General features: G+C 35.5%; 1 long non-coding RNA gene and 1 other non-coding gene across 2 annotated transcripts; one reads left to right on the top strand and one right to left on the bottom strand.

The window, feature by feature from the left end:
• Positions 1-8,506: 8,506 nt before the first annotated feature.
• Positions 8,507-19,218, bottom strand: LOC138696111 (uncharacterized). The gene is made up of 2 exons (XR_011331236.1): positions 18,936-19,218; positions 8,507-12,474 (listed from the first exon to the last, which is right to left on the bottom strand). It is a non-coding gene; the product is annotated as an uncharacterized lncRNA (long non-coding RNA).
• Positions 11,522-11,595, top strand: TRNAN-AUU (transfer RNA asparagine (anticodon AUU)). The gene has a single exon. It is a non-coding gene; the product is annotated as a tRNA-Asn (tRNA).
• Positions 19,219-20,143: the final 925 nt, after the last annotated feature.

Genomic DNA, 20,143 nt, shown 5'->3' with positions numbered 1-20,143 from the left:
ACTGGTATGTTCCTGCGTATCATATTGTTAAAATTTTTCACATATGAGTCGCTCCGCAGAAGGGAATAATTTTCTCATAGTTCTTCAAAACTTTCTAAGCTAAAAGGACTTAATTACATGTCTCATAAAATGTTAAAGCTGTGGTATCTTCTAACAACTTCCACACAGAAAAGGCTTCAGTAGAGGAAGGATTCATTTGTTTCGAATGTCAATAGAGGAGCAAAAAAGGCGTCAATCAATGGGCATAAAATAATTATTTTCTCGCTTAACCCTAGCATTATCACGGTTGGGGAAAAAACTGCCCACCCTTTTTATTTTCTAAATTTTTTTTGAATTAATGAAATCTGACAGCTTTCATCTTTACTCTATTTGTCTCTAACATGATAAAGTATGCACACATGTGTTCTGTTTCAGATTTCAAATATAGCAGACTAATAATTTGAAGTATTTGTTAGTGGACAGATTTTACCCACCCTTGGCATTTCATATGACCTACACTTTTAAACATTTTCAAGTTTGAATTCTGTGATTTTTGTCCGTTGTTGTAACTGTTTGTAATGCCGTTAAAGTCGTTTACTGTTTCAATTCTCCACTTTACCATTTACTTGCAGTGTAGAAACTTGAGTTGGTAAATTTGTTCTTTCTTTATTGGTGTTTATTCAAATCTAGTTGTATTCAGGGATACAGAACATAGACATGAGTTGTTTTGTAGATAATAGTAGCCTTAATGTTTTGGGTGAAAGTGATATTATAGTGCTATTGGAAATTAACCGGCGGAGTTGAAGAAAGAAAGTGGTAGTGAGGAAGATAATACAGAAGTGGTTAGTGAGGGTGAATCAAGGTCTATTTCAAGTACTAGCTGCTAACAAGCAAGTCGTTCACATTACCAAAATTAATGTCAGATGTGGAAATTGTGGACTTAATTTGTGTAAAACATATTCAGATATTAAAATTGTGTGCAGGAACATTTTACTAAAAGAAATATGTAGAATCACTGGAATGAAAAACTGATGTTTTTTTTTAAGTAATGTAAAAATGTTGACGATGAAACTTTATTGAACGTATTTGAGGAGCTCGGAATCAAAACGCGTTAAGTCCACATTTTATCGAAAATACGTTTTTTTTTTTTTTTTTTTTTTTTTTTCGAATTTGCCTTCTTTTAGGGACACTTCATCATGCTACACTTGACATTTGTTGCAATTCACATTTTCAGCCTCTTTAAAGCCAGCCTGAAATCGAAGGTCTGATTCAGAACGTATTCTGTCCATCACCCTGAATGGATCAAACCGAGTTAAGTCCATGAACTTAAGATATCTTCTAACGAAAGCAGTACACCAGAATGAACGTAATTAATTCGTCACCTGCCTTTAACAAATGTTCATTATTGACTCTTTTCTAAAGTTTGCTTGTTGCTACCTTTAAGTTCATGCAGTAAGATTTAAAAGTACGGGTTTATTGCCTGGAACCTCTATTTAAATCTCCACGCGCAGACAGTGAATTGGTGGTGTGCGGTAAGTGCCATTTAAAGGCAGGTGGAGGTCGTTTGCAATAAACATGGGTCTTTTACTACAAATTGTGATATTATACTCATAATTTGGTAACAGTTTGAACAGTATGTTAAGTTTCGAAAGATTCCAGTACAAAAGATTTCTTGTGAGATTTACAAACTTTGCAGGTTCTCGCTGGCTTCTTTTTCTGTGGGTGGTAGGTATATGACGGGAGGGGGGGAAATAAGCCCAACAGTTTGCTTGTAATATTGTCGTCGTAACTCCAGCATCCCCTCCCCTTTCACTAACACTTCAGTTAGGCAAGGTTAACACTCTATAAAATGCCTGCTTCCAGGTCAAGTCGAAGATTTGTATAGATCCTTTCCTTCCTGGGTTTGCTTCCCTTCACGGTCTTACATGCAATTACGTAGACATTGAAAAGCTGAAAAGTACCATAAACATTATATTGAAGAAACATTTCTGTAGTTTTTTTTACGTATTTTTCCATAATGGAGAAGGGATATAAGACTTCATTCTGACGCTGACCTGACACTCAACCCACAACATAACGTTATTGTACTCTATTACGCCCTTCAGTTTCACCACTGCTTATTCCCCTTCATTGTTACCCTTTTTTCCTTTATGTTGACCATGTGAATGTTGTGCTTCGTAGACAGACCTTTTCTGTCATGTCACTTTACTGCCAATAACTCTTACAAGACCTCGATTCTGATTGCCTTTCTTAAACTTTGTTCATTCCACTTGGAATGCAGGACAGAACTTCAATGCACTTTTATTCAAACGGTTAGAATTCTGGAAAATCTTTCGCGTATATTTAGAGGAAAATAACTCTTCTTCACGAAAGATCATTTTACAACAAACAACAACCCTCTAAATAGACAGCTTTAAAAAACTGCATTTGACAGCTTGAATGGAAACTGTCAATAAAAGTCGCAGGGTCACAAAGACGTCATGTCTAGACGGCTATGCTTTGGGAGCGCATCACATTCCTGACAAGACGTTAGTAGGGAAGGGATTAGTTAATACAGCTTATTGGTATTTATAATCAATTAACCTACCCCACTTCCAAAACCTTACGCAACTGAGCTGAGCTAAGCTAAGCTAGCAAGCTGCGAGAGAGTCTGCAATGCTTCCCGCGTGACGTCATCACGTAGTAGGAGAACGGGCGAGGCTGCGCACTGCTTCACCATTATATTCCCACCACGCTTTCCCTCACCTTATTTGTGTTGAGAAGTTTTGAGCGGCAGGACGTTTTCCTGTGAAGTTTAAACGATAATGCCGAAAAATATAAGTGCAAAATCTACATTGATCCGGCAATGGCTAACAGAATATTCAGAATTCACTTATGATGGAAAAATAATATTCTGCAAGATTTGTAGCAAACAGGTATGTAACAATAGTTGAAATATATAAATTCTATTAATTTTAATGAGTAGGCCTATAATATTTATACATTGACTGAGCTATCCTGAGGTATAATTCTTTTTAAGACCACTACACTTTAACCTTTTAAATTCCGATAGTTAAAGTATTTGCAGGTCATTCAAATTTTGATTGTTCCAACCCACTAACTTTGTGATAGAAATACGGTAATACAACAATTAGGATTTTATTTTAATTCAGTTTACTTTACATTTTTAGATTTCGCAAGAAAAGAAGTGCCACCTAAAGCAGCATGTGCAAGGAGCAGCTCATAAGCTAAAGCTCAGCAGAAAAATCAACTGCAACAAACTTTACTAACACAGCCTACTTCATCCAATCTCAGCAGCAATTTCTATGCTGATTTAACCAGAGCGTTTGTTGCTGCTAACATTCCCTGGAATGCAATTGAAAATCCGGTTTTAAGACAGTTTTTTACAAAAATACTGCAAACAAAATATCCCATCTGAGTCGACCCTAAGAAAAAATTACTTAGACAGAATATACAATGAAACTTTAGCTTCCATTCGGGAGGATACAGGTGATTCTTACATATGGGTCTCTGTGGATGAAACCTCAGATCCTATGAATAGGTATATAGCAAATATGGTAGTAGGAAAACTTAGTCCTGATGGACCTTCGATTCCACATCTCGTATGTGTTAAGGAACTTTCGAAAGTGAATAGCCAAGCCATTGCTTATTTTGTAAATAAAGGCCTACAGTCTTTATACTCAGGTAATATAGACGATTCTAAAGTTCTGTTGTTTTGTACTGATGCTGCCTCATACATGGTTGCTGCAGCTCCACTTCTTAAAACATTTTATCCTAACCTCACGCATGTAACCTGTCTAGCACATGGCCTTCACAGGGTTTCTGAAATAATCCGGAATGAATTTCCTCTTGTCAATTCGTTTATTTCTAACACAAAAAAATGTTTCTGTAAAGCCCCATCCAGGATTTCAATATTCAGAGAGAACTTTCCAGATATCCCACTCCCACCTCAGCCGGTTGTTACACGATGGGGAACCTGGATTCAGTCAGTGGTGTATTATTCTAAGTATTTTAAAGAAGTGGTCACAGTTATTGATAAATTACCTGAAACTGATAGTGCAGCATGTGTGAAAGCAGTGAAAGATTGTCTGAATGACTCACGAGTGAAAAACGATATTGCCTACATAACATCAAACTTTTCTTTCATACCTGCAAGCATTGGACAATTAGAACGTGAAAAACAATCTCTTTGTAGCCAAATAGCAATAGTAAAGGAAGCTCAAGTGAACATACATTCTGCTTTGGGCGAAACTGGGAAAAAAGTTAAAAATTAGTGGGACAACGTATTAAATAAGAATGTAGGATTTTCATTGTTGGAAAAAGTATCAAGAGTGATATCGGGGGAAAGTGTAAATGTTCCAGTAAGTATTGGTGTTTCTATTGTACCTAATTTAAAATTTGCGCCTCTCACATCAGTTTCGGTTGAAAGAAGTTTTTCTGCTTTCAAAATGATTCTCAGTGACAAAAGGCAAAGGTTAACTGTGGAGAATTTAGAAAAAATTCTGGTGGTGTACTGTGCAGATAATTATAATAAAGTCTGAGCATGGAACTGAATTTCAATAACTTAAAATGAGTAATCTTGATATCAATAATCATTATTTCATTAGTTTCAATATATTAAATTTGTGCAGCTCTGTTTATAAATATAATATAGTATTCTTTTTTAATGTTTAAACATACTTTTTTGTGCGTATTTTAGTGTATAACTAAAAATTTCAGTGAAAGAAATAAGTATGATACCTTGATGTGCCTAAAATGCCTATTTTCATTAAAATAGAGCCTAATTTTACAAATTTTGAGCTTATTTTAGGCGCCTAAAACTGCTATTTTTAGTGCCTAAAAATCCGATGTCTAGTAATTATATACCTACCCCTGAGAGTAAAAAAATGATATCTAGATGTAAAGCTCAGATATTGTCTGTTTATCATAAATGTATACAGGGCCTTATGGTTAGAAGTAGAGAAACGAATTGCACCAACAATGAAAGAAGTAACATATTATTTGTATGAACTAGTCAAATGACGGCAACAAAACACGATTCTTGCGATAACAAATAAAGCAGGCCAGATTGTTACGAATAAATGTGAAATATGTAAAGCAGTGAGAGAACATTATGATATTTTTTGTAGAACAGAAACAGTTGAATGGGTCTATTTTTAACTTGGAGTTACCGGCACCAAAACAAATTTCAGAAATTGAGAATAAAAATTAGAAAGTTCTGTAACGCAAAAAGAAATTTTTACAGCTCTACAGCACGGAAAAAGATCTAAAACACCAGGAGAGGATGGGTTACCCCATGAGTTTTATGCAGTTTTTTGGGAATGTATAGGACCCATGCTGACAAAAATGTTTAATCAAATTTTATGTAAAAATAAACTAGGTCCTCAAATACGTGGAATTATAGTACTTATTCATAAAGGAGGGGAGAAAACGGAAATTAAGAATTATAGACCAATATCTTTGTTAAATTATGATTACAAGTTACTTGCAAGAGTTTTAACAAATAGAATCAAACCTCTGCTTTCGGATATTATACACCCCTCTCAAAATTGTGCAGTGTCTGGAAGATCAATATTTAATGTTGTATGTCAATTAAGAGCCGTTGTAGCATCTAGTCTGCATGGTAGATCCCACAAATATCTTGTTTCTTTAGATTTCCAATGTGCCTTTGACTGTGTTAGTCATAGGTATCTCTGAAGTCTTAGCTTGGCATGGGCTCAATCCAACATTTATCGTATTTGAAATGTCTCTATACTGATATTAGTGCTGTCATACAAATTAATGGGTTTCTCACTGCTGCTTTATCTATTACCAGATCGATTAGACAAGGATGCCCTGCTTCTATTTGCCCTTGCACTAAATCCGCTCCTATATTTATTACATGGGAAACTTTCAGGATACAGGTTCGGGAATGCTAGGCTAGTTGCTACAGTGTATGCTGATGATGTAAGTGTAATTATAAATAATGAAAATGATAAAATTCAATTGGGGGAAGTATTACACCCCTTTGTGGCAGTATCAGGGTTAGAAATCAATAAAAGGAAATCGACTGCCTTGCCTATAGGGGTATGGACAGAGCAACCAAGATTTGAAACTATAAAAATTGTAGCTCAACAAAAAATACTGGGAATATATTATCATCGCCTTCCCAATACTATGCACAGTATAAATTGGAGTAAGGTTGTCCAAAAAATAAAAAGACTTACATTGATATATAAATGGAGGGATGTCTTTATGAAAGAGTATGGTTTATTCATACATTTATATTATCTGCCTTATGGTATCTGGCGCAAGTATTTCCAATTACGGTGAGTCATAGCAGACAAATCACAAGTGTCATGTTATGGTATTTATGGAAGGATGTATATTTAAAGTACCATTATCCACCTTGTATCATGCTCCTGACGAAGGTGGGTTAGGTTTATGGAATGTAACTACAAAATGTACTACGTTATTTCTTTATCGAAATCAGATTCTCCAAAATAACATAGACACAATATCAGCAGTGTGGTTTCAACAGTGGAGACCAAAGGTTGACCTTAGGAATCCACCTGATTTACGAAACATACCTTCCATGTTTAAATATTTATGAATATACATGCAGGAAGAGAGTTACATAAATATACTGGATTGGGAAATGTTTGTCCTACAAAAAAGGAAATCTATGGACACATACAACAATATGGGGAGTTTTTAACAATGTGAGTAGTCAACATTCTTCCTGTTGGAGTTAATCTAGTGCAACTCTGGGAAAATATTACTAATAAAATACTAGATGCTCCGGTCAAGTCATCGTGGTACTTAGTTATTCAAGATTTAATAGCCACTAGACACAGACATTATCAGATAAAACTGTTAAATGATCCAAATTGCGAGTTTTGTGGTGAACCTGAAACTCTGACTCACATTTTTGGACGATGTACCAGAACACAGGCTATTTGGCGATGTATGGAATACTATTTCCTGGGATTGAGGATTGATCGATACCCATGGTTTAGTCCTTATATCCTAACGAGGCCAGATTTTAAATTAGTTTCTAAGTTTAAACAGGATGCTTGTGTGTGGATTCTTGGAAACACGGTGCATTATATCTTACAAAATGAAGGATGTGATTGTGATAGCTATGAATTGTATATGAAACATAAAGAGTCACATAAGAGTGAGCAAGAACACGCAAGAATTATACAATATCTTTTCTGTACATAAAGAAAGAGGGGAAATACCAACAAACTTGTATCATAGCCTAGTATTAGTTTGTCTGTAAATACCCTATGTATGTATATGATGCACATAGTATCAGTTTGTATGTATATGATGTGTATTGTAAGTAAGGTAATGTAGCAGCATTATGTAAATAAAGTAGTTTGTATAAAAAAAACTAACATAATAAAAACAATAAACTAAAAATTTCCCTTAACGTAAATACTGTTTATAGAAAAATTAATCCACATAAATATAAAAGATTAGAAATTCATTGCACTTGTAAGAAAAAGAGAACATACATTTCAACTTTCTATTTCATTACCATATAACCATACAGTAGTATATACAGTCACAAAGCTCAATATGTAGTAAATATGCATCCATAGATAGTTGCTAACCACTAGGATTGCTACTGTCGCCTGATTACAGACAATGCGAAATAGTACCTGGACAGTCTATTGTTCCTAGTACCCTCATCAACTCAAGCTTCGTGACTGTATATACTAGACTGTGATATAACTATGCTTTATAAAAGAAAGTTTATTTTTTTATATCAAATAATCTTATACAAATTTTTATAGATAAAAAAATTTTGCTATAAGAACAGCAGTTCTCAACAATACTGCAAATTTTGTTTTGTTAAAATTCCAAGAATATTTACGATTTAGTTCTGTTTCATGTCATATTACGAATAAAGACTGCATTCTAATAATTAACCCTTTTGGTTTACAAAAACTAACAATATTAGCTAGAGATCTGTTTATTTACTTGGTCAAGTTTTCATATTGTTTAACTTTTGAAATGATACTTGCACTAAGAAAAAGTATGTTAAGTTACTTATGAGAAGTACAGAGCTATTATTATCATACATCTCAGAAAAGGCGGCCAGCCACTCCCTGTGTGGTTTCTGCCACACGCTAACCGTTTGTCCTGCGCAATCGAGCTCCAGTAGCCATATGGCATTCAGTGTGCTTAGAAGTCATGTAATGAAACTCTCGATTCTTCAAGTGTACAACGTTAGTGTATAAAGTTCAGTGATTATTGTGTATTTAGGTAATGCCTAGCAACAATTTCTCACGGTGTGAATGTGTGTATATGTGCTATTGTGCCTTGTTGGTGGGCACTAGTTTCTTGTGGCCTGTGTTACTGGTCACAGTTATGTTATGTTTATATTCTGGCACCAAATTATGTTTAAGTCAGGATAATTCAGGATGGTAATGGTCCAGGTATTATCTTAGATAGGTACTGCGTATTCAAGAACAGGATCACAGGTTGGATCAGGCTCGAAGAATATTACCTTAATCAAATCAAATAAGTCACTTCACTGGTTACACTATAATATATTGTAAAACTTTCTGGTATACATGGATTACACATTTAGCTATTTAGCTATGTCATGAATAGTTGCAAAATCTCTAACAGGTCTAGTTAGTTATATATATTTCTTGTTCCTTTACTTGACTTTACTTTACTTAACCAATAAAAGAGAATCAAGGATATACCTACTCAGTTACATGATTTTAAATGAAAACAGAGTGGTAAAATAAACCATACATTGTATTTGAATGCAGTTGATTAAGGGTCATTCCATGGTTGCGTGTGTGACATTTTGACAGCAGATTCACTTACAAAAGACAATCTAAATTAAATGTTTTAAGAGCTAACATTTTTCCATTTTGATTCTTGCGTACACTACTTTTAACACTTGAATATAAGTAATTGATTAACTAGTGGACTTACTCGTGTACTAGATCTAGTAGGCTCTGAAGATGGTGTGATGATGCACCGAAATAGCTGTAAGCCGCACAAACTTACATAATTAACACGAGTAAGTCCACTAGTTAATCAATTACTAACATTTTTATTTTCATATATTATACCATCAATTACTTAATTCAGTTATGAAATTTTGAGTTTGTTAAGAATAATACACTTAACAAAAGTAAAATGTCAATGTTTGTTGCGTGTGTGATGAAATGATGCATTTCCTTCTCACCCAAGTGAAGATTGGGGCGTGCTTCCGAACAGGGGCAGTGGCATTTCCCCTAAGGTTAGAGCCCAGTTTAGGTGTGTGGGCTCTAACCTTAGAGGGAATACCGCTGCCCCTGTTCGGAAGTGTGCCCAGAGGTTGTATTACAATTCTTTTCGCTTGGATTATGAATATGATTATAACTTGTTGGTGATATAAATAAAATGTATACTTTTAAGATGATGTAATAGAAATTTTGAGGAACATTAACATTCTACGTAAATTCTAAATTGAAAGTGTTGCGTGTGTGACACTTGGAGATATCTTAAGATTGCATATTTTTATCAACAGTAATGTGACATAGATATTCTTTATTTACAAAAAATACCACTGCTATTCAAATTAATTAAAAAAATAAACATTTAGCCTACAAATTTCAAACATTGTTACGAACATTCATGTAAAAGCAAGCACAGACAGAAGCATAGTCAATTTAATCCTATGTACTTGAAAACCTCGCCTGATTTGCTCCAAAATTTCAGAGTAGATTGTAGAACATCTATACAGCAAGTTTCTCACGCAAAAGCGAGCAAAGATCAGAGCAGGCTATATATGAGGTGTATTTTCTCTATTGTCAGCAATACTATTAATGCTAAAGTCATAATTTAATATTTTCATGAAATTAACTGTTTATCTGATATAAAGTTTCATCTACTCTAAAAATATGGATATTACATTACTTTGACATATTTTAATTTTTTTGCATACAAGGTCCTTTGACATGGAATGACCTTTAAACAATGAAATAATATGGAAACTTCAGTGCGTTAGCTTGGTTACATAAGATGCAGTTAGTCGAACTAACTTCGGAAACAATGCAAAATCGTTTACAGAATTTATCTACAAAGGCGTTTGTTGACTTAGGTACCATTCGGCTTGCATTCCCGAATACTGATAATAATATTGCCCATCAAAATATCTCGTGAGGTAGTACCATTCAGAAACTTCGGAAAAATCCATTATGTCTAAGTAGTTGCGTTCAAAGTAGAACTTTGAAATATACATAGTTCACTGAGTTTCAAGCACTGATATTTCCTTATTATAATCTATGTGGTAAATTACTCTGACACTAGTAGCAATCGGAAAATTATTTTGACTTACATAAAACGAATGTGGTAATGGGTGCATTCGTGGTCGCCATGACTCCAGCTTCTCTTTGTCGGCTTCTACTGCTCTCCACTCCTAGGCTGATCTGAACTGTCTCTGGATGCGCTCCGCAGAAATCTTCAGTTGTATTAGATCGGTAGCATCATGATGCTATTCGGGTCGCGGGAAAAAGCATGACTACTGAGATGTATTTTGTATACGCCAGTCTTACTCTCGATGTAAACGCTAGATTTGCGTTAATTTAACATACAGGAAGATCATGGGTTTTCCTGCCATCAGCATAGTTTCAATATGGATCTCAAAGCAAGAGAGGGCTATGGAACGATCTAATCATCCACGCGACCTTAGCGCGTGGGAGATAAAGGTAGGAAATGCTAGCGTTGCATTCTGCACTAGCTTGACAACTCTAGTCCAGATGCTGGTCGTCTTTCTGCTGGCGCATACAAGTCGTCAAGGACTTGTATATACATGGTGCTGTCCGTAAAACTTGCTATGAAATTCATGACAGTTGCTATATATGACCACCGTAATTTATCCCTTAAATTAGCGGGGCATAACAATGCTCTCCCCAATGAAAAAGACGATGCTACAGAAGAGCACGTGCTTTTCCACTTCCTTACTAGAATCCACTGTGGAGCAACAATAACTGTCTGCAGTGTGTAATGATCATTCTTCCACTCATGGCTTGCGAACTTTATGTTGCGCTAGTGGCCATCATTCATAGCTTGTGAACTTTACGTTACGCCAGCGACTATCATTCATTCAATACAGTTGCACGGGGTGACTCCAAGGTTCGATCCTAGTCGGTGGGGTTCATACATGGTCTGTTAGGTGGTTAACTAGGAGGGTTAGATTTTAGTTTGATTATATTGTCGCGTGAAACGTAACTATATCATTTAGTAGTAGTCACGGTTCACGTAGAGAGTTCTATACCGATCACACAATTGCTACTACGTCATTTGAGTGTGCTTAACCTATTATGACATGATAAACAGAATGACATCAGAAATTATTCAAATCAACTTTACAGGGAGTTATACCTGAAAGCTTGATTTGCATAATACACGTCACTGTACATTACAAAAAACCACAATTTAAGTCACACAGAGTTAGTGTGCACTCAGTGTTGGTTGCTTGACGGTTGTCAGCCCACTTTGAGGTCTGTGGATATAGAGGGAAAAATTGGACCGGTGTCTGGTAGAGTTCCGGGTAGCTCAGTTGGTAGAGCATTGGTACATTTAACCAAAGGTCCCGGGTTCGATACCCGGCCCCGGAACAATTTTTCCCTCGAAATTATTCAAATCAACTTTACAGGGAGTTATATCTGAAAGCTTGATTTGCAGAATGACATCAATTCTTCCTAGCTACAAATTCAATTGTTTCTTCTTGTCTTCCTTGGATGCTGCAATGCTGAGGAGTAATTCGAGTAGGATGTTCTGGCGAGGTTATGGTCTCCGTTGATGCTATCAGTGTAGTCGTTGAGGGTTGGGTGTCGACTTTCCTCAGGACTCCTTGGTTGGGGCGTTGGAGAGACACAATCACATACAGCTTCTTCCTGCAGCACTGGATCATCTGTATAATAGAAAATAATCCGAATAAAATGCATAGAACTATAATAATTGTGAAACTCATTGAGTGATTGTCTTGCTCGCCCAACATATTTACTGAATTGGTTACTTTAATTTATCTTTAATTCTTTGCATGGTTATGCCATCAGTATGGAAGTCTTATAATAATGTAGGTAAAATTACTTTAATTTGATCTAAAGTAATTTCTGGGGCGAGACCATCTAAACTGAACAAGTCATTGTTTACTTCAGGTATTACTATATCATTAATTTTATATCATGCATGAATATTTCCCATGTTGAGGGGAAACAGTTTAAAATTTTGTGAGTAAAAGTAACAATTTGCAGAGGCTTCTAGAATTCCTGTGTTGTGGATCAACACAGATTGAGTATTGGCTTGGGAGTTGTTGGCATACATACAACTTTTTGTGAGCTTTGTCACAGTGGGCACACTGTAGATCCAAAAGTTTCTGTGGTAGGCGATGCCAGATAGGTGAGCACTGAAGTCCAATGATGCGTCAATCACAGATCTCCAGGGCTGATGTAGATTGTCCAAGGAATAGAGCTGCTAGGCAGTGTGGCTGGGTAGCTGAAAATATTACAGAGTCTGTGGGCATAGGGTGTAGGAATCGCTGTGGCAATTATAAACATATCGTTCTTCTAGGAGAGCGTAATAAAGTCGATTCGATGTAATAGCAAAATAAGGATAATCACATTCGAGACAGTTTACTTGTTCCGTTTATATTGGGCAGTTCCTTGACACGGTATAATTCGAATTTCTTTCAGAGGATTTGAGGGGTATATCAATGAAAATTCTAAGTTTATTTCTCGAAGCTAATGCATGAACTTGAGCGATCGAGTAGTACATAAAAATAGTGCTAGTTTCAACAAAAGAAAGTAAAGGAACACTGTCTGGTAATTTCAAAACGATTTGACTTAATAAGATGGCAAAAAGATGTGGGGGTATGAGGTACGAACTCAATTTTCCTGTTGCAGTGACATCTATTGCCTGAGTTCTGGAGAGTCCTCACATCGCAATTTCAAAAGCTGATGGAAATTACTTGCTTTGTCCTTATGCCCACGGATTACTAGTCCCTGTTTTGATAAATATAACAACGATGAAAATAGTTTATGTAAGGTGATACGAGAATTTTGAAGGTCTTGCAACTTCGCAAGATTCAAACTGGATGCAACATTTACTGCACTCTGCACCACCAGTACTTTGGGATCTGATTCTTTGTGGCACTGGGAAATTTCATGGGAACTAAATTTTCTTAAGGCATATTTCCAGTTGGAAAAGCCAGATGAAATGAAACAAAGGTCTGCTTTGGTGGAGAAATTTAATAGTTTTTTATCACTAGCTTCCTTGCATAGGCCTACTTTATAAAATACCACTTTCTTGTGTTCATTGTAAAATTCACGGATATTTGTCCTGCCATGAATTTTGGAAAATTCTACCCTTACCAGCACCCTTTATTTCGCTTTCGTACTACAAAACAGAATCACAAAGTTTTGAAATATGTGAAGACGAACTTTGTACATCAGCTGATTTTTTAACGTAATGCAAATCCATTGTATCGGAACTGGATGATTGTTGATGATCGTTGGGTTCCCACTCACGTTTGGTAGGATCTATCTGCGGTCTTTTAATTAAAAATTTATCCATGATGTTGATTAACAGCACAAGAAAATCACATTAAGTAGTTAATCGCACAGCGACGTTCGCGCAAACTAAAATTGAAGTCAACTGATTTTGTTCTTTTATTTACTAAGCACCCCTACTCAATGAAGAAAAATTAAACTGTTCATTGTTGCTTTCCTCTTAAGATGTATTCTGTTCGATTTCAAATTTAAAAACATGATGAGTTGACTATTATTATTAACTAGCTAACTCTTTGTATACAAGAGCCCAACAATGGTATTTAAAAATCTGTCTCCACTGATTTTAATAAATCATTCACCTAAAATAAGACGACGATGTGATAATGATGACAATGTTAATAATAATAATAAATGATAATAATAATAATAATAATAATAATAATAATCATAATAATAATAATAATAATAATAATAATAATAATAATAATAATAATAACACGACAAATTATTGAGTGGGCTCGGGCCCCATGGGCCCATATAAGTTGGTGCCACTGCCAACAGTAACTCTGATTCCCAAATTTCTTCACAAGATATGTACGATGAAAAGACATTACATAATGCCAATCTCATTATTATTATTATTATTATTATTATTATTTTAATATTGTTGCTGTTCTTGTATTATTATTATTATTACTACTACTACTATTATTATTATTATTCCGTAGTTTTTCGACCGTCATTAACTATTTACTGTCATTTAGAGTTGTCAAAATTCTACAAATCACCAGGAAATCCTAGAGCAGCTTAAAGTTACAGGACTACTTGGTAAATTGCAACAGTATAGACGAAAATAGCCTGAACACCTATTAAGAATGAACCAACAACCTATACCATACCAAGAAGAATGTACTATCAAAGGAAGTGTTGGATGACTAATGAAGAGATGGCGTGATCAGTCATAAAACGCTTGATCTTGAAACAGGCAAACTGCCTAAACCATATACGCACTTGATGAAGATGACTACAAATCGTTATTTATACTAGATCATATACTAGTACTGTACATTTCTCTTGAATAACAAGCACTTGCACAATCTCAAATATTCAGTTACATGTCTGGGTGTTTCATAATATGTCTTGTAGCCATGCCTGAAATCTGGGATTTGAGTCTTCACAACTGATCATCGAAGAGGTGAAATAAAGCTATCAGTGAAATTCCTTGTCTGTTTGCATCTAGAGTGGTGGTTTAATTTTACGCAAAAAGGTTGAAAATAATGTTGTGTGAAAATAGTAAACAAAATCTACTTTAGTTTATTGCTTGCAGTCACGAATTGGATTGAATGAATGAATGAATGTCTAGATCAGATTACCAAAATTGATAATGAAATACACTCCAAATGGAAGAAGACAGCAGGGCCGACCAATGAATGACGCATGAATTCTGAGGCTGAAACAGTTCAAAAGTGGTTTGAAAGCTTTGATGATGATGATGATGATGATGATGATGATGATGATGATGATGATGATGATGACAGTAGTTAATGATCTGAATTGTTCCAAGAAAATTGTAGCTCAGGCATATGACGGGGCTGCAGTGTTTTCTCGAATGCTGGGTGGTACACAAGCGTTGGTTAGACAATCTTTTCCAAATGCCCTCTTTGTCCATTGCTAGCCCACAGGCTTAATTTAGTTCTCACTCAATCTGTTAACTACATAAAAGAGTGTAAAATATTTTTCAGTACCCTTAGCGGTCTAATGTCTTTCTTTTCACATTCTACTAAAAGAACCCAGTTGCTGGATGAAATTGCAGGCCGTCATTTACCCAAAGTAGCACTAACTCGTTGTAACTATAATGAAAGATTGATCAGGGTAATCAAAAGTGACCATGAGAGTTTCATTGCAGTTTTTAATTCAATTCTAGAAAATTTAACTTGTTGGGATGGTGATTCTGTTGGTGCATCCAAGGGTTTCCTTGCTTTTTAGAGGATTTCACAAACTGTTTTCTCTGACATTTTTGATCTTACGGAGCACCTTTATAAGATACTCCAAACTAAACATGGACATTGGGTTTTTCTCTAAGGAAGTGATGGGAACGAGTAAACTGTTGTCAGAGATGAGAAATAATTTCGACGATTGCTATGATCGCAGTGTTAGATGGCTGGTCCATCGCAGCCGCCAAGAAAAAAAAGAGCAGTTGTTCTTGACACCCAGCAGATCCAACATTTTCGTTCCGTAGACTCTATGTCGAAATTCTTGACATTACAATGCAAATGAACACTTGGTTTGAAAATATTGCGTTGCTAAAATTCATTGAACTTCTTGATTCTTCGAAGTTCTTGCAGTACGAAAATGAGTTTCCCACGTCTGCTTTAACCAGACTTCAAGAAACATACGGCAGCTATTTTGACACTGTTTCTCTTCGAAGTGAGTGTAATGTCATCTTTAAGAAACTTACGTTTCAGAACATGAAAAGTATCCGCGAAATTCTAGATCATATAACTTCAAGTGGACTCCAAGAATTGTTGCCCGAATTGTATAAATTGTGCAATCTCATTCTTACCATTCCTGTAAAAACAGCTGGGATAGAACAATCGTTTTCCACACTGAAACGTATCAAAACCTATGCCCGCAGTACGATGAGTGAAGACCGTTTAAGTGGATTTGCCGTCATCTCCATTGAAAAGCAGATGTTAAAATCAATTAAGACAATCTCAATTTCAACTTTTTATGATACAGTCATTGAGGAATTCGTCAAGAAGGAGCGGTGGCTGGATTTCATATATAAGTAGAACGGTGAGTAATGAAAATAATTAACTTTTCTTCTATTATACAAAATAGAAATTACTTTCAAATAACTAATACATAATAATAGTAATAATAATAATAATAATAATAATAACAATAATAATAAACATCTATATGAATGTCCCATCCCTTCAAAGAGAAATTATGGTAATTGAGTAGTGCATGCCTTGGTCTTGACCTCACGCTTCGCCACTGTTCTGTCTGTCCGCTTCACACTTCCATTCTTCTCCAAATCCACGTTTCAAATGCTTCTAATCGTTTCTCTTCACTTCGTCGTAATGTCCATGTTTCTGCCCCCATACAATGCCACACTCCATACAAAGCACTTCACTAGTCTCTCATACAAAGCACTTCACTAGTCTCTCCCTTAGTCCTTTTTCCAGAGGTCCGCAGAAGATGTTCCTTTTTCTATTAAAAACTTCCTTGGCCATTGCTATCCTCCTTTTGACTTCTTGGCAGCAGCTCATGTTACTGCTTATAGTAGCCTACATCCCAAGTATTTGAAGCTGTCCACTTGTTCTACTGTATGTAGGCGCATAGTGTGTGTGTATGTGTGTATGTATGTAGCCTATTATGTATTGATGGATGCATACACACAGTCATTTAGACTTTTGACTCGCCTAAAAGAAGTTATTCCTCAGTAAAACTTCAGCTCATGAGAACTAATTTTTAATAAGTATTGTGTTATAAGATTTTCAGTCTTAAAAAAAATCGTAGTAATAGTATAAAGTAGGGCAGAAAATAAATATAAAACCCAAGAACAAAAGCTTTGCAGGTGTATAATATTCTTTAAATAGTATGTGCGAGTTTGTAACACGTAATTTTGATTTCTTTTTTGAAGCTATACATTCGTATGTGTTTAACTTTGAACAAGTTAATTTTATTACATATGGCGTAATAGATAGTATTTTCAGACTAAAATAATGTTTATCTAACAATACATCTCGAATTCAGAGCTAACTGCATTTTCAGAATTGAAGTACATTTTCAATAATGTCGCTTTCTTATTCTATTGGACGTAGCTACAAGTGTGAGTCGCCAAGTAGTAACTAGTCCCAGAGTAAGTCCATATCCAGCAATTTTAGTTAAGTGGAGAAAACGGAAGGTCTACGTGATTGCAATCATCACGTCGCTACAATTTATACGTCAAAGTGTGGTATAATTATTTTCTAGTATTAATGTAGGAGTGTAAGAATAAAAAGGTACCTACTCATTCTTTCCATGATTGACCTTAAGAAGCCTTTTTTAAAGTGATGCTCTTCTCGGTTATCTGAAATATTTTATTATTTTATTTTATTTATTTAATTAACCTGGTAGAGATAAGGCCATCAGGCTTTCTCTTCCCCTCTACCAGGGGATTACAGCTACAATATTAAGAATACAATTGAGGGGCTTAGAACAAAAAGCAGGTAAGTGACGGAAACCTAGTTTTGAGGAAATTACAGTTAAAGTTCTACATGCAATGGAATATTATACACTAGTCTGGTGAAATGATGCCCATATAGCAGCACTGCACAGTGTGATCACTTACCTGATTTTATCACAAAGAAACATCCTTTTGGGCTATCACAACCCGCACTTACCTCATTTTTTTAAATAATGTCACTTACCTGCTTTTTGTTCTAAGCCCCTCAATTACAATTATAATTACAATTAATATTAAATTTACAAATACAATAAAAATCAAAGTACTAAAAGATTAACTGATTAATGAAAGCTAGACAGTTTATTGTAAAAGTTAAGAAGAGAGAAGCATTTCTTTTATTGATTAAGTAAAAATTAAACCTACTCTACGCAGTAAGAAAATACTTAATAAGCTTGCTTTTGAACGCTACTAAATTCCGACAGTCTCTGATGTCACTGGGTAGGGTATTCCACAAGCGCGAGAGCGAGATTGTGTATGATGATGAATACGATGATGTCTTATGTGTTGGTATGGCTAGTATGAGACTATTTTGCGTGCGTGTGAAGAGATTATGATATGATGACAGGTAACTGAAACGGGAGGCAAGGTAGGTAGGTGTAGAAGTGTGAAGGACTTGGAAAAGGAGAACAAGAGAATGAAAATTTCTACGTTCGTTAAGCCATAGCCAGTTTAGAGTTTGGAAGGATGGGGTAATGTGGTCAGCGCGACGGACATCGCAGGTGAAGCGAACACAAGAATTGTGAACACATTGTAATTTTTGCGACTGGTTGACATTGAGGTCAGTCAGTAGAAAATCACAGTAATCGAAATGGGGCATTACTAGTGTTTCCACTAGTATTTTCTTGAGTGATAGCGGAAGGAATTTTCGAATGCTGTTTAAGGAATGTAGTATGGAAAACACTTTTTTGGTAATATGGGTTACTTGGTTATTCCAGTTTAAATGTTTATTAAAGTAAACTCCAAGGTTTTTAACACAGGAAGCAAAAGGGATTATTGTGTTGTTTAACTTCACTGGAAGAGCAGGAGTAATATTGCATAATAGACGTTGATGTCCCATTGGATTGCTTGTGATTTTCTTGCATTGAGAGTCAAACTAAACTTTCTGGCCCATGCAGATATAGGTCCTCGTTAAGATTTTATCTGTGTAGATATTCGAAATCATACACATATTCACACAAAATCTTTAACTTAAAATGAACGTTAGGAATAAGAACCTCATGTCAAGCGTTTCCAGTGGAACTTGTTCGACAACTCAAAGTACATAAACTATATGGATTGTAGAAATGACTACTGGTAGGACTATCGCCTTCTTGCACCTCGAACAGATTCTGCTCTTTAGGGAAGACCAGCTAACTTAATACCGTAAGGGTGAAACCTAACCATTTTTCCCCCATTACTACATATTCTAGTGGATTATGGTGATTTTCTAGTTTGAAGGTTGAATTTTCTTTTGCCAACTTCGTTTCGAATTGCAGTACTGACAAATACTACAATTGGTAGTGTTTTTGTAACTGTTATGTTGGTAGCTGTGACAAGCATTTTCGGTACTGGCTTCCCACAAAACTAAATGCTACTAGATTTATTTTTATTTTATTGGGTTATTTTATGACACTTTATCAACATCTAGGTTATTTAGCGTCTGAATGAAATGAAGGTGACAATGCCGGTGAAATGAGTCCGGGGTCCAGCACCGAAAGTTACCCAGCATTTGCTCGTATTGGGTTGAAGGAAAACCCGTAAAAAACCTCAACCAGGTAACTTGCTCCCACCGGGATTCGAACCCGGGCCACCTGGTTTGGCGGCCAGACGTGCTGACCGTTGCTCCACAGATGTGGACTACTAGATTTATGAATCGGTTACTGGAAGATAGTGAAACTTGAACTTATTAATAATTTATTAATATTAATATTAATACATAATAGTTACCGTATTTTATGTTTTGCGTTGTGGTTATAATTCAAGAATAGTCGGATAAGTACAAATAAATATAATATACTTGGGCGTGATAATCGTTGCTTACGGGATTATAATCTCGTAAGCAACGGTGATAATGCACGTGGGTAATCGATAGAAATATTATTTCACAATTTAATGCATTCCTTTCGTGTTTAGATTTTTATTAAAATGTCAAAGAGAGGACATAGCGTGGCAGTCATTCCTCCAGGGAAGAAAATGTGCGGCATTCAGAGTACTCTTCAGAAATCTGTAGTTCACATGTATAATGAGTTGAAGAAAGAAGATAATGAAGAAGGAATTATGCTAACGGAGACAGCAATTATAACCAGAATAGCTAAATTATTAGGAGTAAGTATTCTTAAGCATACATTTCAAAGTGGTACTGGATATTCAGTTTTAGGAGTTTGTACTAATAATTTCATGATTGTGGTCAAACAAAACAAATTCTTAGGTTAGGTGTTTAATC

This window comes from Periplaneta americana, chromosome 3 (genome assembly GCF_040183065.1).
Source record: "Periplaneta americana isolate PAMFEO1 chromosome 3, P.americana_PAMFEO1_priV1, whole genome shotgun sequence".
Classification (NCBI taxonomy): Eukaryota; Metazoa; Arthropoda; class Insecta; order Blattodea; family Blattidae; genus Periplaneta; species Periplaneta americana.
The sequence above is the reverse complement of the archived record's forward strand: the minus strand, read 5'-3'. Positions and strand labels throughout refer to the sequence as shown.